Genomic DNA, 20,086 nt, shown 5'->3' on the forward strand with positions numbered 1-20,086 from the left:
CATGAATTCCACTGACAGGGCTGCATTTAATACAACAATGCATGAATTCTACAGAAAGGGTGCAATATATACTACAATGCATGAATTCCACTGGCAGGGCTGCAATAAATACCACAATGCATGAATTCCATTGGCAGTGCTGCAATAGATACTACAATGCATGAATTCCACTGACAGGGCTGCAATAGATACTACAATGCATGAATTCCACTGACAGGGTGCAATATATACTACAATCCATGAATTCCACTTTCCGGGCTGCATTTAATACCACAATCCATGAATTCCACTGACAGGGCTGCAACAGATACTACACTGCATGAATTCCACTGGCTGTGCTGCAATAGGTACTACAAAGCATGAATTCCACTGACAGGGTGCAATAGATACCACTATGCATGAATTCCACTGACAGGGCTGCAACAGATACTACACTGCATGAATTCCACTGGCTGGGCTGCAATAGGTACTACAAAGCATGATTTCCACTGACAGGGTGCAATATATACTACAATGTATGAATTCCACTGACAGGGTGCAATATATACTACAATGCATGAATTCCACTGACAGGGCTGCATTTAATACCACAATGCATGAATTCCACTGACAGGGCTGCAACAGATACTACACTGCATGAATTCCACTGGCTGAGCTGCAATAGATACTACAAAGCATGAATTCCACTGACAGGGTGCAATATATACTACAATGCATGAATTCCACTGACAGGGCGCAATATATAATACAATGCATGAATTCCACTGACAGGGTGCAATTAATACCACAATGCATGAATTTCACTGACAGGCCTGCAACAGATACTACACTTCATGAATTCCACTGGCAGGGCTGCAATAGATACTACAATGCAAGAATTACACTGACAGGGTGCAATATATACTACAATGCATGAATTCCACTGACAGGGCTGCAATATATACTACACTGCATGAATTCCACTGACAGGGCTGCAATAGATAATACAAAGCATGAATTACACTGACAGGGTGTAATAGATAATACAATGCATGAATTCCACTGACAGGCTGAAATATATACTACAATCCATGAATTCAACTGGCAGGGTTGCAATAGATACTATAATGCATGAATTCCACTGAAAGGGCTGCAATAGATACTACAATGCATGAATTCCACTGACAGGCTGAAATATATACTACAATGCATGATTCCCACTAGCAGGGCTGCAATAGATACTACAATGCATGAATTCCACTGATAGGGCTGCAATAAATACCACAATGCATGAGTTCTACTGAAAGGGCTGCAGTAGATACTACATTGCATGAATTCTACAGAAAGGGTGCAATATATACTACAATGCATGAATTCCACTGGCAGGGCTGAAATATATAATACAGTCCATGAATTCCAGTGGCAGGGCTGCAATAGATACCACATTGCATGAGTTCCACTGGCAGGGCTGCAATAGATACTACACTGCATGAATTCCACTGGCAGGGCTGGAAAAGACACTACAATGCATGAATTCCAATGACAGGGCTGCAATAAATACCACAATGCATGAATTCCATTGGCAGTGCTGCAATAGATACTACACTGCATGAATTCCACTGGCAGGGCTGGAAAAGACACTACAATGCATGAATTCCACTGACAGGGCTGCAATTAATACCACAATGCATGAATTACACTGACAGGGCTGCAAGAGATACTACACTGCAAGAATTCCACTAGCAGGGCTGCAATAGACACTACAATGCATGAATTCCAATGACAGGGCTGCAATAAATACCACAAAGCATGAATTCCATTGGCAGTGCTGCAATAGTTACTACAATGCATGAATTCCACTAACAGGGCTGCAATAGATACTACAATGCATGAATTCCACTGACAGGGTGCAATAGATACTACAATGCATGAATTCCACTGGCTGGGCTGTAATAGGTACTACAAAGCATGATTTCCACTGACAGGGTGCAATATATACTACAATGTATGAATTCCACTGACAGGGTGCAATATATATTCTACATTGCATGAATTCCACTGACAGGGCTGCATTTAATACAACAATGCATGAATTCTACAGAAAGGGTGCAATATATACTACAATGCATGAATTCCACTGGCAGGGCTGCAATAAATACCACAATGCATGAATTCCATTGGCAGTGCTGCAATAGATACTAAAATGCATGAATTCCACTGACAGGGCTGCAATAGATACTACAATGCATGAATTCCACTGACAGGGTGCAATATATACTACAATCCATGAATTCCACTTTCCGGGCTGCATTTAATACCACAATCCATGAATTCCACTGACAGGGCTGCAACAGATACTACACTGCATGAATTCCACTGGCTGTGCTGCAATAGGTACTACAAAGCATGAATTCCACTGACAGGGTGCAATAGATACCACTATGCATGAATTCCACTGACAGGGCTGCAACAGATACTACACTGCATGAATTCCACTGGCTGGGCTGCAATAGGTACTACAAAGCATGATTTCCACTGACAGGGTGCAATATATACTACAATGTATGAATTCCACTGACAGGGTGCAATATATACTACAATGCATGAATTCCACTGACAGGGCTGCATTTAATACCACAATGCATGAATTCCACTGACAGGGCTGCAACAGATACTACACTGCATGAATTCCACTGGCTGAGCTGCAATAGATACTACAAAGCATGAATTCCACTGACAGGGTGCAATATATACTACAATGCATGAATTCCACTGACAGGGCGCAATATATAATACAATGCATGAATTCCACTGACAGGGTGCAATTAATACCACAATGCATGAATTTCACTGACAGGCCTGCAACAGATACTACACTTCATGAATTCCACTGGCAGGGCTGCAATAGTTACTACAATGCAAGAATTACACTGACAGGGTGCAATATATACTACAATGCATGAATTCCACTGACAGGGCTGCAATTAATACCACAATGCATGAATTCCACTGACATGGCTGCAAGAGATACTACACTGCATGAATTCCACTGGCAGGGCTGCAATAGACACTACAATGCATGAATTCCAATGACAGGGCTGCAATAAATACCACAAAGCATGAATTCCATTGGCAGTGCTGCAATAGTTACTACAATGCATGAATTCCACTAACAGGGCTGCAATAGATACTACAATGCATAAATTCCACTGACAGGGTGCAATAGATACTACAATGCATGAATTCCACTGGCTGGGCTGTAATAGGTACTACAAAGCATGATTTCCACTGACAGGGTGCAATATATACTACAATGTATGAATTCCACTGACAGGGTGCAATATATACTACATTGCATGAATTCCACTGACAGGGCTGCATTTAATACAACAATGCATGAATTCTACAGAAAGGGTGCAATATATACTACAATGCATGAATTCCACTGGCAGGGCTGCAATAAATACCACAATGCATGAATTCCATTGGCAGTGCTGCAATAGATACTAAAATGCATGAATTCCACTGACAGGGCTGCAATAGATACTACAATGCATGAATTCCACTGACAGGGTGCAATATATACTACAATCCATGAATTCCACTTTCCGGGCTGCATTTAATACCACAATCCATGAATTCCACTGACAGGGCTGCAACAGATACTACACTGCATGAATTCCACTGGCTGTGCTGCAATAGGTACTACAAAGCATGAATTCCACTGACAGGGTGCAATAGATACCACTATGCATGAATTCCACTGACAGGGCTGCAACAGATACTACACTGCATGAATTCCACTGGCTGGGCTGCAATAGGTACTACAAAGCATGATTTCCACTGACAGGGTGCAATATATACTACAATGTATGAATTCCACTGACAGGGTGCAATATATACTACAATGCATGAATTCCACTGACAGGGCTGCATTTAATACCACAATGCATGAATTCCACTGACAGGGCTGCAACAGATACTACACTGCATGAATTCCACTGGCTGAGCTGCAATAGATACTACAAAGCATGAATTCCACTGACAGGGTGCAATATATACTACAATGCATGAATTCCACTGACAGGGCGCAATATATAATACAATGCATGAATTCCACTGACAGGGTGCAATTAATACCACAATGCATGAATTTCACTGACAGGCCTGCAACAGATACTACACTTCATGAATTCCACTGGCAGGGCTGCAATAGTTACTACAATGCAAGAATTACACTGACAGGGTGCAATATATACTACAATGCATGAATTCCACTGACAGGGCTGCAATTAATACCACAATGCATGAATTCCACTGACATGGCTGCAAGAGATACTACACTGCATGAATTCCACTGGCAGGGCTGCAATAGACACTACAATGCATGAATTCCAATGACAGGGCTGCAATAAATACCACAAAGCATGAATTCCATTGGCAGTGCTGCAATAGTTACTACAATGCATGAATTCCACTAACAGGGCTGCAATAGATACTACAATGCATAAATTCCACTGACAGGGTGCAATAGATACTACAATGCATGAATTCCACTGGCTGGGCTGTAATAGGTACTACAAAGCATGATTTCCACTGACAGGGTGCAATATATACTACAATGTATGAATTCCACTGACAGGGTGCAATATATACTACATTGCATGAATTCCACTGACAGGGCTGCATTTAATACAACAATGCATGAATTCTACAGAAAGGGTGCAATATATACTACAATGCATGAATTCCACTGGCAGGGCTGCAATAAATACCACAATGCATGAATTCCATTGGCAGTGCTGCAATAGATACTACAATGCATGAATTCCACTGACAGGGCTGCAATAGATACTACAATGCATGAATTCCACTGACAGGGTGCAATATATACTACAATCCATGAATTCCACTTTCCGGGCTGCATTTAATACCACAATCCATGAATTCCACTGACAGGGCTGCAACAGATACTACACTGCATGAATTCCACTGGCTGTGCTGCAATAGGTACTACAAAGCATGAATTCCACTGACAGGGTGCAATAGATACCACTATGCATGAATTCCACTGACAGGGCTGCAACAGATACTACACTGCATGAATTCCACTGGCTGGGCTGCAATAGGTACTACAAAGCATGATTTCCACTGACAGGGTGCAATATATACTACAATGTATGAATTCCACTGACAGGGTGCAATATATACTACAATGCATGAATTCCACTGACAGGGCTGCATTTAATACCACAATGCATGAATTCCACTGACAGGGCTGCAACAGATACTACACTGCATGAATTCCACTGGCTGAGCTGCAATAGATACTACAAAGCATGAATTCCACTGACAGGGTGCAATATATACTACAATGCATGAATTCCACTGACAGGGCGCAATATATAATACAATGCATGAATTCCACTGACAGGGTGCAATTAATACCACAATGCATGAATTTCACTGACAGGCCTGCAACAGATACTACACTTCATGAATTCCACTGGCAGGGCTGCAATAGATACTACAATGCAAGAATTACACTGACAGGGTGCAATATATACTACAATGCATGAATTCCACTGACAGGGCTGCAATTAATACCACAATGCATGAATTCCACTGACATGGCTGCAAGAGATACTACACTGCATGAATTCCACTGGCAGGGCTGCAATAGACACTACAATGCATGAATTCCAATGACAGGGCTGCAATAAATACCACAAAGCATGAATTCCATTGGCAGTGCTGCAATAGTTACTACAATGCATGAATTCCACTAACAGGGCTGCAATAGATACTACAATGCATAAATTCCACTGACAGGGTGCAATAGATACTACAATGCATGAATTCCACTGGCTGGGCTGTAATAGGTACTACAAAGCATGATTTCCACTGACAGGGTGCAATATATACTACAATGTATGAATTCCACTGACAGGGTGCAATATATACTACATTGCATGAATTCCACTGACAGGGCTGCATTTAATACAACAATGCATGAATTCTACAGAAAGGGTGCAATATATACTACAATGCATGAATTCCACTGGCAGGGCTGCAATAAATACCACAATGCATGAATTCCATTGGCAGTGCTGCAATAGATACTACAATGCATGAATTCCACTGACAGGGCTGCAATAGATACTACAATGCATGAATTCCACTGACAGGGTGCAATATATACTACAATCCATGAATTCCACTTTCCGGGCTGCATTTAATACCACAATCCATGAATTCCACTGACAGGGCTGCAACAGATACTACACTGCATGAATTCCACTGGCTGTGCTGCAATAGGTACTACAAAGCATGAATTCCACTGACAGGGTGCAATAGATACCACTATGCATGAATTCCACTGACAGGGCTGCAACAGATACTACACTGCATGAATTCCACTGGCTGGGCTGCAATAGGTACTACAAAGCATGATTTCCACTGACAGGGTGCAATATATACTACAAGGTATGAATTCCACTGACAGGGTGCAATATATACTACAATGCATGAATTCCACTGACAGGGCTGCATTTAATACCACAATGCATGAATTCCACTGACATGGCTGCAACAGATACTACACTGCATGAATTCCACTGGCTGAGCTGCAATAGATACTACAAAACATGAATTCCACTGACAGGGTGCAATATATACTACAATGCATGAATTCCACTGGCAGGGCGCAATATATAATACAATGCATGAATTCCACTGACAGGGTGCAATTAATACCACAATGCATGAATTTCACTGACAGGCCTGCAACAGATACTACACTTCATGAATTCCACTGGCAGGGCTGCAATAGATACTACAATGCAAGAATTACACTGACAGGGTGCAATATATACTACAATGCATGAATTCCACTGACAGGGCTGCAATTAATACCACAATGCATGAATTCCACTGACATGGCTGCAAGAGATACTACACTGCATGAATTCCACTGGCAGGGCTGCAATAGACACTACAATGCATAAATTCCAATGACAGGGCTGCAATAAATACCACAATGCATGAATACCATTGGCAGTGCTGTAATAGATACTACAAAGCATGAATTCCACTGACAGGGCTGCAATATATACTACAATGCATGAATTACACTGACAGGGCTGCAATAAATACTACAAACCGTGAATTCCACTGGCAGGGCTGCAATAGATACTACAATGCATGAATTCCACTGGCAGGGCTGCAATAGATACTACAATGCATGAATTCCACTGGCAGGGCTGCAGTATATACTACAATGCATGAATTCCACTGAAAGGGCTGCAATAGATACTACAATGCATGAATTCCACTGAAAGGGCTTCAATATACACTACAATGAATGAATTCCACTGGCAGGGCTGCAATAGATTCTACAATGTATGAATTCCACTGACAGGGCTGCAATATACACTACAGTGCGGGAATTCCATTGGCAGCGCTGCAATAGATACTACATTGCATAAATTCCACTGACACGGCTGCAATATATAACACAATCCATGAATTCCACTGGCAGGGCTGCAATAGATACTACAATGCATGAATTCCACTGAAAGGGCTGCAATATATACTACAATGCATGAATTCCACTGACAGGGCCGCTATAGATACTACAATGCATGAATTCCACTGAAAGGGCTTCAATATACACTACAATGCTTGAATTCCACTAGCAGGGCTGCAATAGATACTACAATGCATGAATTCCACTGACAGGCTGCAATATATACTACAATGCATGAATTCCACTAGCAGGGCTGCAATAGATACTACAATGCATGAATTCCACTGGCAGGGCTGCAATATATACTACAATGCATGAATGCCACTGACAGGGCTTCAATGGACACTACACTGCATGAATTCCACTGACAGGGGCTGCAATAGATACTACAATGCATGAATTCCACTGAAAGGGCTGCAATAGATACTACAATGCATGAATTCCACTGAATGTGCTGCAATAGATACTACAATGCACGAATTCCACTGGCAGGGCTGCAATATATACTACAATGCATGAATTGCACTGGCAGGGCTGCAATATATACTACACTGCATCAATTCCACTGACAGGGCTGCAATAGATAATACAATGCATGAATTACACTGACAGGGTGCAATATATACTACAATGTATGAATTCCACTGACATGGCTGCAATATATACTACACTGCATGAATTCCACTGACAGGGCTGCAATAGATAATACAATGCATGAATTACACTGACAGGGTGCAATAGATAATACAATGCATGAATTACACTGACAGGGTGCAATATATACTACAATGTATGAATTCCACTGACATGGTGCAATATATACTACAATGCATGAATTCCACTGACAGGGCTGCATTTATTACCACAATGCATGAATTCCACTGACAGGGCTGCAACAGATACTACACTGCATGAATTCCACTGGCTGAGCTGCAATAGGTACTACAAAGCATGAATTCCACTGACAGGGTGCAATATATACTACAATGCATGAATTCCACTGACAGGGTGCAATATATACTACAATGCATGAATTCCACTGACAGGGTGCAATATATACTACAATGCATGAATTCCACTGACAGGGTGCAATTAATACCACAATGCATGAATTCCACTGACAGGGCTGCAACAGATACTACACTTCATGAATCCCACTGGCAGGGTTGCAATAGATACTACAATGCAAGAATTACATTGACAGGGTGCAATATATACTACAATGCATGAATTCCACTGACAGGGCTGCAATTAAAACCACAATGCATGAATTCCATTGACAGGGCTGCAAGAGATACTACACTGCATGGATTCCACTGGCAGGGCTGCAATAGAAACTACAATGGATGAATTCCAATGACAGGGCTGCAATAAATACCACAATGCATGAATACCATTGGCAGTGCTGTAATAGATACTACAAAGCATGAATTCCACTGACAGGGCTGCAATATATACTATAATGCATGAATTACACTGACAGGGCTGCAATATATACTACAATACATGAATTCCATTGGCAGTGCTGCAATAGATACTACAAAGCATGAATTCCACTGACAGGGTGCAATATATACTACAATGCATGAATTCCACTGACAGGGCTGCAATTAATACCACAATGCATGAATTCCACTGACAGGGTGCAATATATACTACAATGCATGAATTCCACTGACAGGGCTGCATTTAATACCACAATGCATGAATTCCAGTGACAGGGCTGCAACAGATACTACACTGCGTGAATTCCACTGGCTGGGCTTCAATAGGTACTACAAAGCATTATTTCCACTGACATGGTGCAATATATACTACAATGTATGAATTCCACTGACAGGGCTGCAATAAATACTACAATCCGTGAATTCCACTGGCAGGGCTGCAATAGATACTACAATGCATGAATTCGACTGGCAGGGCTGCAATAGATACTACAATGCATGAATTCCACTGGCAGGGCTGCAGTAGATACTACAATGCATGAATTCCACTGAAAGGGCTGCAATAGATACTACAATGCATGAATTCCACTGAAAGGGCTTCAATATACACTACAATGAATGAATTCCATTGGCAGGGCTGCAATAGGTACTACAAAGCATGATTTCCACTGACAGGGTGCAATATATACTACAATGCATGAATTCCACTGACAGGGTGCAATAAATACTACAATGCGGGAATTCCATTGGCAGCGCTGCAATATATACTACACTGCATGAATTCCACTGGCTGGGCTGCAATAGGTACTACAAAGCACGATTTCCACTGACAGGGTGCAATATATACTACAATGTATGAATTCCACTGACAGGGCTGCAATATATACTACAATGCGGGAATTCCATTGGTAGGGCTGCAATAGATAATACAATGCATGAATTACACTGACAGGGTGCAATATATACTACAAAGCACGATTTCCACTGACAGGGTGCAATATATACTACAATGTATGAATTCCACTGACAGGGCTGCAATATATACTACACTGCATGAATTCCACTGACAGGGCTGCAATAGATAATACAATGCATGAATTACACTGACAGGGTGCAATAGATAATACAATGCATGAATTACACTGACAGGGTGCAATATATACTACAATGTATGAATTCCACTGACATGGTGCAATATATACTACAATGCATGAATTCCACTGACAGGGCTGCATTTATTACCACAATGCATGAATTCCACTGACAGGGCTGCAACAGATACTACACTGCATGAATTCCACTGGCTGAGCTGCAATAGGTACTACAAAGCATGAATTCCACTGACAGCGTGCAATATATACTACAATGCATGAATTCCACTGACAGGGTGCAATATATACTACAATGCATGAATTCCACTGACAGGGTGCAATATATACTACAATGCATGAATTCCACTGACAGGGTGCAATTAATACCACAATGCATGAATTCCACTGACAGGGCTGCAACAGATACTACACTTCATGAATCCCACTGGCAGGGTTGCAATAGATACTACAATGCAAGAATTACATTGACAGGGTGCAATATATACTACAATGCATGAATTCCACTGACAGGGCTGCAATTAAAACCACAATGCATGAATTCCACTGACAGGGCTGCAAGAGATACTACACTGCATGGATTCCACTGGCAGGGCTGCAATAGAAACTACAATGGATGAATTCCAATGACAGGGCTGCAATAAATACCACAATGCATGAATACCATTGGCAGTGCTGTAATAGATACTACAAAGCATGAATTCCACTGACAGGGCTGCAATATATACTACACTGCATGAATTCCACTGGCTGGGCTGCAATAGGTACTACAAAGCACGATTTCCACTGACAGGGTGCAATATATACTACAATGTATGAATTCCACTGACAGGGCTGCAATATATACTACAATGCGGGAATTACATTGGTGGGGCTGCAATAGATAATACAATGCATGAATTACACTGACAGGGTGCAATATATACTACAAAGCACGATTTCCACTGACAGGGTGCAATATATACTACAATGTATGAATTCCACTGACAGGGCTGCAATATATACTACACTGCATGAATTCCACTGACAGGGCTGCAATAGATAATACAATGCATGAATTACACTGACAGGGTGCAATAGATAATACAATGCATGAATTACACTGACAGGGTGCAATATATACTACAATGTATGAATTCCACTGACATGGTGCAATATATACTACAATGCATGAATTCCACTGACAGGGCTGCATTTATTACCACAATGCATGAATTCCACTGACAGGGCTGCAACAGATACTACACTGCATGAATTCCACTGGCTGAGCTGCAATAGGTACTACAAAGCATGAATTCCACTGACAGGGTGCAATATATACTACAATGCATGAATTCCACTGACAGGGTGCAATATATACTACAATGCATGAATTCCACTGACAGGGTGCAATATATACTACAATGCATGAATTCCACTGACAGGGTGCAATTAATACCACAATGCATGAATTCCACTGACAGGGCTGCAACAGATACTACACTTCATGAATCCCACTGGCAGGGTTGCAATAGATACTACAATGCAAGAATTACATTGACAGGGTGCAATATATACTACAATGCATGAATTCCACTGACAGGGCTGCAATTAAAACCACAATGCATGAATTCCACTGACAGGGCTGCAAGAGATACTACACTGCATGGATTCCACTGGCAGGGCTGCAATAGAAACTACAATGGATGAATTCCAATGACAGGGCTGCAATAAATACCACAATGCATGAATACCATTGGCAGTGCTGTAATAGATACTACAAAGCATGAATTCCACTGACAGGGCTGCAATATATACTACAATGCATGAATTACACTGACAGGGCTGCAATATATACTACAATACATGAATTCCATTGGCAGTGCTGCAATAGATACTACAAAGCATGAATTCCACTGACAGGGTGCAATATATACTACAATGCATGAATTCCACTGACAGGGCTGCAATTAATACCACAATGCATGAATTCCACTGACAGGGTGCAATATATACTACAATGCATGAATTCCACTGACAGGGCTGCATTTAATACCACAATGCATGAATTCCAGTGACAGGGCTGCAACAGATACTACACTGCGTGAATTCCACTGGCTGGGCTTCAATAGGTACTACAAAGCATTATTTCCACTGACAGGGTGCAATATATACTACAATGTATGAATTCCACTGACAGGGCTGCAATAAATACTACAATCCGTGAATTCCACTGGCAGGGCTGCAATAGATACTACAATGCATGAATTCCACTGGCAGGGCTGCAATAGATACTACAATGCATGAATTCCACTGGCAGGGCTGCAGTAGATTCTACAATGCATGAATTCCACTGAAAGGGCTGCAATAGATACTACAATGCATGAATTCCACTGAAAGGGCTTCAATATACACTACAATGAATGAATTCCATTGGCAGGGCTGCAATAGGTACTACAAAGCATGATTTCCACTGACAGGGTGCAATATATACTACAATGCATGAATTCCACTGACAGGGTGCAATAAATACTACAATGCGGGAATTCCATTGGCAGCGCTGCAATATATACTACACTGCATGAATTCCACTGGCTGGGCTGCAATAGGTACTACAAAGCACGATTTCCACTGACAGGGTGCAATATATACTACAATGTATGAATTCCACTGACAGGGCTGCAATATATACTACAATGCGGGAATTCCATTGGTAGGGCTGCAATAGATAATACAATGCATGAATTACACTGACAGGGTGCAATATATACTACAAAGCACGATTTCCACTGACAGGGTGCAATATATATTACAATGTATGAATTCCACTGACAGGGCTGCAATATATACTACACTGCATGAATTCCACTGACAGGGCTGCAATAGATAATACAATGCATGAATTACACTGACAGGGTGCAATAGATAATACAATGCATGAATTACACTGACAGGGTGCAATATATACTACAATGTATGAATTACACTGACATGGTGCAATATATACTACAATGCATGAATTCCACTGACAGGGCTGCATTTAATACCACAATGCATGAATTCCACTGACAGGGCTGCAACAGATACTACACTGCATGAATTCCACTGGCTGAGCTGCAATAGGTACTACAAAGCATGAATTCCACTGACAGGGTGCAATATATACTACAATGCATGAATTCCACTGACAGGGTGCAATATATACTACAATGCATGAATTCCACTGACAGGGTGCAATATATACTACAATGCATGAATTCCACTGACAGGGTGCAATTAATACCACAATGCATGAATTCCACTGACAGGGCTGCAACAGATACTACACTTCATGAATCCCACTGGCAGGGTTGCAATAGATACTACAATGCAAGAATTACATTGACAGGGTGCAATATATACTACAATGCATGAATTCCACTGACAGGGCTGCAATTAAAACCACAATGCATGAATTCCACTGACAGGGCTGCAAGAGATACTACACTGCATGGATTCCACTGGCAGGGCTGCAATAGAAACTACAATGGATGAATTCCAATGACAGGGCTGCAATAAATACCACAATGCATGAATACCATTGGCAGTGCTGTAATAGATACTACAAAGCATGAATTCCACTGACAGGGCTGCAATATATACTACAATGCATGAATTACACTGACAGGGCTGCAATATATACTACAATACATGAATTCCATTGGCAGTGCTGCAATAGATACTACAAAGCATGAATTCCACTGACAGGGTGCAATATATACTACAATGCATGAATTCCACTGACAGGGTGCAATATATACTACAATGCATGAATTCCACTGACAGGGTGCAATATATACTACAATGCATGAATTCCACTGACAGGGCTGCAATTAATACCACAATGCATGAATTCCACTGACAGGGTGCAATATATACTACAATGCATGAATTCCACTGACAGGGCTGCATTTAATACCACAATGCATGAATTCCAGTGACAGGGCTGCAACAGATACTACACTGCGTGAATTCCACTGGCTGGGCTTCAATAGGTACTACAAAGCATTATTTCCACTGACAGGGTGCAATATATACTACAATGTATGAATTCCACTGACAGGGCTGCAATAAATACTACAATCCGTGAATTCCACTGGCAGGGCTGCAATAGATACTACAATGCATGAATTCCACTGGCAGGGCTGCAATAGTTACTACAATGCATGAATTCCACTGGCAGGGCTGCAGTAGATACTACAATGCATGAATTCCACTGAAAGGGCTTCAATATACACTACAATGAATGAATTCCATTGGCAGGGCTGCAATAGGTACTACAAAGCATGATTTCCACTGACAGGGTGCAATATATACTACAATGCATGAATTCCACTGACAGGGTGCAATAAATACTACAATGCGGGAATTCCATTGGCAGCGCTGCAATATATACTACACTGCATGAATTCCACTGGCTGGGCTGCAATAGGTACTACAAAGCACGATTTCCACTGACAGGGTGCAATATATACTACAATGTATGAATTCCACTGACAGGGCTGCAATATATACTACAATGCGGGAATTCCATTGGTAAGGCTGCAATAGATACTACATTGCATGAATTCCACTGACACGGCTGCAATATATAATACAATCCATGAATTCCACTGGCAGGGCTGCAATAGATACTACAATGCATGAATTCCACTGGCAGGGCTGCAATAGATACTACAATGCATGAATTCCACTGGCAGGGCTGCAATAGATACTACAATGCATGAATTCCACTGAAAGGGCTGCAATAGATACTACAATGCATGAATTCCACTGAAAGGGCTTCAATATACACTACAATGCATGAATTCCACTGGCAGGGCTGCAATAGATACTACAATGTATGAATTCCACTGACAGGGCTGCAATATGTACTATAGTGCGGGAATTCCATTGGCAGCGCTGCAATAGATACTACATTGCATGAATTCCACTGACACGGCTGCAATATATAACACAATCCATGAATTCCACTGGCAGGGCTGCAATAGATACTACAATGCATGAATTCCACTGGCAGGGCTGCAATAGATACTACAATGCATGAATTCCACTGAAAGGGCTGCAATAGATACTACAATGCATGAATTCCACTGAAATGGCTTCAATATACACTATAATACATGAATTCCACTGGCAGGGCTGCAATATATACTACAATGCATGAATTACACTGACAGGGTGCAATTGATACTACAATGCATGAATTCCACTAGCAGGGCTGCAATAGATACTACAATGCATGAATTCCACTGGCAGGGCTGCAGTATATACTACAATGCATGAATGCCACTGACAGGGCTTCAATGGACACTACACTGCATGAATTCCACTGACAGGGCTGCAATAGATACTACAATGCATGAATTCCACTGAAAGGGCTGCAATAGATACTACAATGCATGAATTCCACTGAAAGGGCTGCAATAGATACTAGAATGCATGAATTCCACTGGCAGGGCTGCAATAGATACTACAATGCATGAATTGAACTGGCAGGGCTGCAATATATACTACACTGCATGAATTCCACTGACAGGGCTGCAATAGATAATACAATGCATGAATTCCACTGGCAGGGCTGCAATAGATACTACAATGCATGAATTCCACTGACAGGGTGCAATATATACTACACTGCATGAATTCCACTGACAGGACTGCAATAGATAACACAATGCATGAATTACACTGACAGGGTGCAATAGATAATACAATGCATGAATTACACTGACAGGGTGCAATATATACTACACTGCATGAATTCCACTGACAGGGCTGCAATAGATAATACAATGCATGAATTCCACTGACAGGGCTGCAATAGATACTACAATGCATGAATTCCACTGACAGGGCTGCAATAGATACTACAATGCATGAATTCCACTAGCAGGGCTGCAGTAGATACTACAATGCATGAATTCCACTGAAAGTGCTGCAATAGATACTACAATGCATGAATTCCACTGAAAGGGCTTCAATATACACTACAATGAATGAATTCCATTGGCAGGGCTGCAATAGGTTCTACAAAGCATGATTTCCACTGACAGGGTGCAATATATACTACAATGCATGAATTCCACTGACAGGGTGCAATAAATACTACAATGCGGGAATTCCATTGGCAGCGCTGCAATATATACTACACTGCATGAATTCCACTGGCTGGGCTGCAATAGGTACTACAAAGCACGATTTCCACTGACAGGGTGCAATATATACTACAATGTATGAATTCCACTGACAGGGCTGCAATATATACTACAATGCGGGAATTCCATTGGTAGGGCTGCAATAGATACTACATTGCATGAATTCCACTGACACGGCTGCAATATATAATACAATCCATGAATTCCACTGGCAGGGCTGCAATAGATACTACAATGCATGAATTCCACTGGCAGGGCTGCAATAGATACTACAATGCATGAATTCCACTGGCAGGGCGGCAATAGATACTACAATGCATGAATTCCACTGAAAGGGCTGCAATAGATACTACAATGCATGAATTCCACTGAAAGGGCTTCAATATACACTACAATGTATGAATTCCACTTGCAGGGCTGCAATAGATACTACAATGTATGAATTCCACTGACAGGGCTGCAATATATACTATAGTGCGGGAATACCATTGGCAGCGCTGCAATAGATACTACATTGCATGAATTCCACTGACACGGCTGCAATATATAACACAATCCATGAATTCCACTGGCAGGGCTGCAATAGATACTACAATGCATGAATTCCACTGGCAGGGCTGCAATAGATACTACAATGCATGAATTCCACTGAAAGGGCTGCAATAGATACTACAATGCATGAATTCCACTGAAATGGCTTCAATATACACTATAATACATGAATTCCACTGGCAGGGCTGCAATATATACTACAATGCATGAATTACACTGACAGGGTGCAATTGATACTACAATGCATGAATTCCACTAGCAGGGCTGCAATAGATACTACAATGCATGAATTCCACTGGCAGGGCTGCAGTATATACTACAATGCATGAATGCCACTGACAGGGCTTCAATGGACACTACACTGCATGAATTCCACAGACAGGGCTGCAATAGATACTACAATGCATGAATTCCACTGAAAGGGCTGCAATAGATACTACAATGCATGAATTCCACTGAAAGGGCTGCAATAGATACTAGAATGCATGAATTCCACTGGCAGGGCTGCAATAGATACTAGAATGCATGAATTGAACTGGCACGGCTGCAATATATACTACACTGCATGAATTCCACTGACAGGGCTGCAATAGATAATACAATGCATGAATTCCACTGGCAGGGCTGCAATAGATACTACAATGCATGAATTCCACTGACAGGGTGCAATATATACTACACTGCATGAATTCCACTGACAGGGCTGCAATAGATAACACAATGCATGAATTACACTGACAGGGTGCAATAGATAATACAATGCATGAATTACACTGACAGGGTGCAATATATACTACACTGCATGAATTCCACTGACAGGGCTGCAATAGATAATACAATGCATGAATTCCACTGACAGGGCTGCAATAGATACTACAATGCATGAATTCCACTGACAGGGCTGCAATAGATACTACAATGCATGAATTCCACTAGCAGGGCTGCAATAGATACTACAATGCATGAATTCCACTGGCAGGGCTGCAATATATACTACACTACATGAATTCCACGAGCAGGGCTGCAATAGATACTACAATGCATGAATGCCACTGGCAGGGATGCAATATATACTACAATGCATGAATTCCACTGGCAGGGCTGCAATAGATACTACAATGCATGAATTCCACTGGCAGGGCTGCAATAGATACTACAATGCATGAATTCCACTGAAAGGGCTGCAATAGATACTACAATGCATGAATTCCACTGAAAGGGCTTCAATATACACTACAATGTATGAATTCCACTTGCAGGGCTGCAATAGATACTACAATGTATGAATTCCACTGACAGGGCTGCAATATATACTATAGTGCGGGAATACCATTGGCAGCGCTGCAATAGATACTACATTGCATGAATTCCACTGACACGGCTGCAATATATAACACAATCCATGAATTCCACTGGCAGGGCTGCAATAGATACTACAATGCATGAATTCCACTGGCAGGGCTGCAATAGATACTACAATGCATGAATTCCACTGAAAGGGCTGCAATAGATACTACAATGCATGAATTCCACTGAAATGGCTTCAATATACACTATAATACATGAATTCCACTGGCAGGGCTGCAATATATACTACAATGCATGAATTACACTGACAGGGTGCAATTGATACTACAATGCATGAATTCCACTAGCAGGGCTGCAATAGATACTACAATGCATGAATTCCACTGGCAGGGCTGCAGTATATACTACAATGCATGAATGCCACTGAAAAGGCTGCAATAGATACTATAATGCATGAATTCCACTGAAAGGGCTGCAATAGATACTAGAATGCATGAATTCCACTGGCAGGGCTGCAATAGATACTAGAATGCATGAATTGAACTGGCAGGGCTGCAATATATACTACACTGCATGAATTCCACTGACAGGGCTGCAATAGATAATACAATGCATGAATTCCACTTTCAGGGCTGCAATAGATACTACAATGCATGAATTCCACTGACAGGGTGCAATATATACTACACTGCATGAATTCCACTGACAGGGCTGCAATAGATAACACAATGCATGAATTACACTGACAGGGTGCAATAGATAATACAATGCATGAATTACACTGACAGGGTGCAATATATACTACACTGCATGAATTCCACTGACAGGGCTGCAATAGATAATACAATGCATGAATTCCACTGACAGGGCTGCAATAGATACTACAATGCATGAATTCCACTGACAGGGCTGCAATAGATACTACAATGCATGAATTCCACTAGCAGGGCTGCAATAGATACTACAATGCATGAATTCCACTGGCAGGGCTGCAATAGATACTACAATGCATGAATTCCACTGAAAGGGCTGCAATAGATACTACAATGCATGAATTCCACTGAAAGGGCTTCAATATACACTACAATGCATGAATTCCACTGGCAGGGCTGCAATAGATACTACAATGTATGAATTCCACTGACAGGGCTGCAATATGTACTATAGTGCGGGAATTCCATTGGCAGCGCTGCAATAGATACTACATTGCATGAATTCCACTGACACGGCTGCAATATATAACACAATCCATGAATTCCACTGGCAGGGCTGCAATAGATACTACAATGCATGAATTCCACTGGCAGGGCTGCAATAGATACTACAATGCATGAATTCCACTGAAAGGGCTGCAATAGATACTACAATGCATGAATTCCACTGAAATGGCTTCAATATACACTATAATACATGAATTCCACTGGCAGGGCTGCAATATATACTACAATGCATGAATTACACTGACAGGGTGCAATTGATACTACAATGCATGAATTCCACTAGCAGGGCTGCAATAGATACTACAATGCATGAATTCCACTGGCAGGGCTGCAGTATATACTACAATGCATGAATGCCACTGACAGGGCTTCAATGGACACTACACTGCATGAATTCCACTGACAGGGCTGCAATAGATACTACAATGCATGAATTCCACTGAAAGGGCTGCAATAGATACTACAATGCATGAATTCCACTGAAAGGGCTGCAATAGATACTAGAATGCATGAATTCCACTGGCAGGGCTGCAATAGATACTACAATGCATGAATTGAACTGGCAGGGCTGCAATATATACTACACTGCATGAATTCCACTGACAGGGCTGCAATAGATAATACAATGCATGAATTCCACTGGCAGGGCTGCAATAGATACTACAATGCATGAATTCCACTGACAGGGTGCAATATATACTACACTGCATGAATTCCACTGACAGGACTGCAATAGATAACACAATGCATGAATTACACTGACAGGGTG

This window comes from Saccoglossus kowalevskii, chromosome 16 (assembly GCF_978046115.1).
Source record: "Saccoglossus kowalevskii chromosome 16, keSacKowa6.1, whole genome shotgun sequence".
In the NCBI taxonomy this organism is placed as follows: domain Eukaryota; kingdom Metazoa; phylum Hemichordata; class Enteropneusta; family Harrimaniidae; genus Saccoglossus; species Saccoglossus kowalevskii.